The sequence below is a fragment of the Gossypium arboreum genome, chromosome 8 (assembly GCF_025698485.1).
Source record: "Gossypium arboreum isolate Shixiya-1 chromosome 8, ASM2569848v2, whole genome shotgun sequence".
In the NCBI taxonomy this organism is placed as follows: domain Eukaryota; kingdom Viridiplantae; phylum Streptophyta; class Magnoliopsida; order Malvales; family Malvaceae; genus Gossypium; species Gossypium arboreum.
The window spans coordinates 16,734,183-16,738,962 of NC_069077.1; the positions used below are offsets into that span (position 1 = coordinate 16,734,183).

General features: G+C 42.9%; 1 non-coding gene across 1 annotated transcript; it reads left to right on the forward strand.

Moving 5' to 3' along the window:
* Positions 1–4,365: 4,365 nt before the first annotated feature.
* On the forward strand, positions 4,366–4,472 carry LOC128280159 (small nucleolar RNA R71). Its single transcript, XR_008270339.1, has one exon. It is a non-coding gene; the product is annotated as a small nucleolar RNA R71 (small nucleolar RNA).
* The last annotated feature ends 308 nt before the right edge of the window (positions 4,473–4,780 follow it).

A 4,780-nucleotide genomic window follows, 5' to 3' on the forward strand; every position in this document is an offset into this window, starting at 1 on the left:
GATGTGGAAGTACTGGCACAGTTGCTGCATCATGGCCTACATGTCATCCATCTGTCTATCACGTCACCGATCTCGCTCGTGAATCATCTCTGTGTAGTGCAATACTGCTCGAAGTGAGCTAGTCGGTCGGAAAAGTGTGCCAATGAAGCAGCCGCATGAACTGGTTGCTCCCTAGGTGGCATCGTAGAAGGCTCCTCGTGCTGCGAGGGGAGATCATCAGGAATGTCCTCTAGATCCTCCTCGTCAATAGCATGAGTGAAACAGTACTGAGGAGGATCGGTCCCACGGCGGCGTTCAATCATCTTCATGTGTAACATAGTCGTGATGCCTTGTGGGGACATCTGACCTATCAGTGTAAGCGCTGATGACTGGGCCACAGTGTTGACGGGGCCGAAGTGTCTGGCAAGGCGCGTCACGTAGGGGCCGATAGAGATTACTCCCTTCCGATGTCGCTCAATCTGATGGCGAATGGTGAAAGCGATGAAGTATGCCAAGTCAGTCACGTATGCATTCGCCATACACCATAAATAGTAGGCGTCGTGGGTGTTGACAACGCCGGTGCTCTCTCTCCTTCCGGTCAAGGTGTGTGCCAATATGGCATGGAGATATCGTAGGGAAGCAGCGAGAGCTAAGGCCTTCGAGCGGCTGGGGTCGTAAGTGGAAGAGAGTGGTGCCAAAGCTTTCCAGCACGAAGAGGGTGAAATGTGGATATTGCGTGGTAGTACATTCATGTCATCCTCCTCTATAAACTCATAGGTGTAAAGTCCCAGAGCGACTCCAAACTCTGGGACACTCATCGCTCGAACTAGACCGCCTAATCGAAAGTGAATGGTGCCTGGGTCGTCATTGTTCGTCATCACCACCTGTAAATGAAAAATAGAGCATAATTCTAAAGTTAGCTCTAAATAAGTGGGCTTGGTAATAGCAAAGAATCGTTCCCATAGGTCTGTGGACAGGAGGGCGCAGATGGCATCAGCTAGCTAGACTTGCTCTACGGCAGCCCAGTCGATGCAGCGACCTGTAGTGAGGGGTCGTGCACGTAGTATCTGAAATAGGTCCTCCTGCGAAGCTTGCGAAAACTCAAGGAATGGGTGCCGAACTTCGGCTGTAGCACGTACCGAGGAAGAACCCGATCCCCTAAGTCTCTTTGAGGACGGGACCGCAGCCTTCTTGCCTCTCGATGATGACATAATGTACCTGAAAATGTATAAGCATTGATATAGTAGTTCCAAGATGTTTTAACATTTACCGATATCAAGCGAGAGGTGAATATTTTATATGATTATTCAGAAACATGTACTGAAATAAAAAATGCATTATCGGTTACGCAAGAATCCTAGAACTAGTATATGCTATTTAGTAGTTTAAACAATTCAAATATAGAAAATACTAAAGCAAATTCCTAAATTAATTAGAAAAAATTAATAATATTAACAATATCTTTGTAGGTTATATAGAACACTAATGTAGCAACACAAATTGGAAAAAACAAGGTTGAGAAAGTGAACCAAAAACTGCTGTAGGGCGACGCACGGGCGTGTGGCGTGGGTGTACAGCCGTTTGGAGGAAAAATAGAGGGAAAAGAGAGAGGAAAGTGAGGATTGATGCAGGGGGAGTGGATTTGAGGGTGGTTTGGGGGTTGGGGAAGTGAGAATCTGGGGAATGCTGGTCGGAAAAAGGATTAAGGAGTAGGGAATGAGAGATTTCGGCTAGGGTTTTGAAAGGAAGAAGAAAATGAACCGTGATTTACTTATATAAGGGAGGTTCACACGGCATAGGGCCACGCCTATGTACTCTGAAGGTGAGCCCGTGTTTTTTGAATTTTGCAATTAGGTCGTGCCCGGCTACTATCCCACGCCCGTGTGTTTGGGGCGTGTGTGACACACGATCATATCACACGGTCGTGCCTAGCCTTGTTTGCTTCTCCCATGCCCGTGTGTTAGGGTACCACGCCCGTGTATTGTTGTCCACTGCTTATCGGCACGGGCGTGTCTCACGCCAGTGTCGAAGAAACAGATTCGAGCCTTACCCCTGGCACGCCCGATTTCTCTATTCCCACGTCCGTGTTCAGCTATCAAGTTCAACCACGACCATGTCACATGGCCATGGGGATTTATCGCATCTCATGTTTTGGGGAAATCATGTCTTGTTTCTACACAGCTGTACCGCACGGCCGTGTCTCTTCCCTTGTTTGGCCATGGCTTTAGGCACGCCCGTGTGCCTGGTTGTGTGTGCTGAAAAACTTTGCAATTCAAAGATAAATCTAATTATTTATAGTGTTAGAAGTAAAAAAATAAAACATAAAAAATAAAGAAATCAAAATATGTTAGAGCTCGGGTTGCCTCCCGAGAACCGCTTATTTATAGTCTAAGCTCGACTTACCTCTCTAGTGAATGGTCAGGGTGGTTCGAGGAGTTTATACTCCTCATTCCTGCTATCAGTCTCATCAAAATAGGGTTTTAATCGGGTGTTGTTTACCTTAAAAGTGCCGAACTTGGGGTGACTCACCTCTACCGTACCGAATGGAAAAATACTGAGTACCGTAAGAGGGATTTCATCATTCTGTGTGGTAGTGACAATGTGAGGATCATTGACATCTAGTAAGACTTTATCGCCAACCTTAAGTTGATTAGGAGAGGTATCGAGCTTGTTTAGGTGTAGTTTCGGTTTATCATATGTTCTCGGTTTGTGTTCTCGCCATTCGTCGATCTCCTCTATCCGTAGCCTTCGTTCTTCATGAATGTGTCCTCTATCATCCTTGGAACATGGCTCGTGAACTTCTTTGAAGCTTAATTTCTGCAAAGTCATATTGTGAGTTTTAGTAGATTGGTGTGGACTATTACCTTCAAAGTTTGATGTGATGCCAGAATTATGAGTTTGAAGGGTGATCATTTCGTCTCCCACCCAAAGTGTAAGCTCACCTGTACCAACATCAATAATTGTTTTAGCAGTTGCTAAAAAGGGCCTCCCTAAAATCAAAGGGGTGTTATTATCCTCTTCTATGTCTAGAACAACAAAATCAACGGGAAATATGAACTTATCTCCTTTCACGAGTACATTTTCAATAATACCCCTTGGGAATCTTATAGTTTTATCTGCCAATTGAATGCTCATCCTAGTTTGTTTAGGTTTCCCAAGACCTAGTTGCTTAAACATTTTGTAAGGCATGACATTAATACTAGCCCCTAAGTCAGCTAATGCATGACGTATATCTAAACTACCAATTAAGCAAGGAATTGTAAAACTCCCTGGATCTTTCAATTTGTGGGGTAGCTTATTCTGTAGGATAGCTGAGCAGACTGCATTCAACTCCACATGCGACGCTTCGTCCAACTTCTGCTTATTTACTAATATCTCTTTTAAAAATTTCACTGCATTTGGCATCTGCGACAAAGCTTCAATAAACAGTAAGTTAATATGTAATTATTTCAAAAGTTTAAGGAATTTACCGAATTGTTCATCTAAGCGGTCTTTCCTTGTCGCGTTAGGGTATGGCACACGAGGTTTATATTCGACAATCACTGGTTTGTTTGTATTTGATCTACCTCATCTCTCCCCTTGGTTACCACTATTTCTTACCTCGATTCTGGTTTAGGCTCAACGACTCCTTTGTCATCTTGAGTATTAATTGCGTTGGGTTGTTCCCTTGGGTTAGGTTCGGTATTACTTGGCAAACTACCTTTTGGTCGTTCGAAGATCAGTTTGGAAAGCTAGCCTATCTGAGTTTCGAGTCATTAGATCGATGCTTGTTGATTTTTAGGTGTTGTCTCGGTATTTTTGAAATTGGTTTCTGACATTGATATGAACTTTGAGAGAATCTCTTCAAGATTTGGCTTATTTTCCTATTGGTAGGGTGGTTGTTGAAAACCCTGAGGATTTTGTGGCTTTTAATTCCCTTGACCACCCTAGGAGAAATTTGGGTGGTTCCTCCAACCTGCATTATAAGTATTACTGTATGGGTTATTTTGAGATCTAAAGTTGTTGTTACCCATATAGTTGACTTGTTCCTCTTCGGTTGTGGGATTGAAGGATTGATATTCTGTATGCACACCTACTCCGCTTGAGTCACACCTCATTACTGGATGTACCTACGTAGAACCAAGTAAACCATCAATCTTTTTATTGAGAAGTTCTACATGATTTGACAGCATAGTAACTGAGTCGACGTTATAAACGCCGGTTGTTTTTGTTGGCTTAGTCCTTATGACTTGCCACTGATAATTATTCAGTGACATTTCTTCAATGAATTCATAAGCCTCTTCAGGTGTTTTGTTGTTGATGGTTCCTCCAGCAGTTGCGTCAACCATTTGTCGAGTTGAGGGATTCAGACCATTATGGAATGTTTGTACTTGAAGCCAAAGCGGTAACCCATGGTGAGGGCACCTTCTCAGTAAGTCCTTGTATCTCTCCCATGCATCGTAAAGTGTTTCTAAATCCATCTGCACAAAAGAAGAGATATCATTACGTAATTTAGCAGTTTTAGCCGGTGGAAAGTATTTTAGTAAAATTTTTTTTGTCATTTGTTCCCAAGTAGTAATTGACCCTCGTGGTAACGAGTTCAACCACTGTTTAGATTTGTTCCTTAATGAAAAAAGAAATAACCGAAGACGAATGGCATCATCAGAAACGCCATTGATTTTAAATGTATTGTAAAATTCTAGAAAGTTTGCTAAATGAGCGTTGGGATCTTCATCCTGCAAACCATCAAACTGAACAAACTATTATATCATTTGAATTGTGTTAGGTTTCAGTTCAAAAGTATTTGCAGCTACATCCGGTC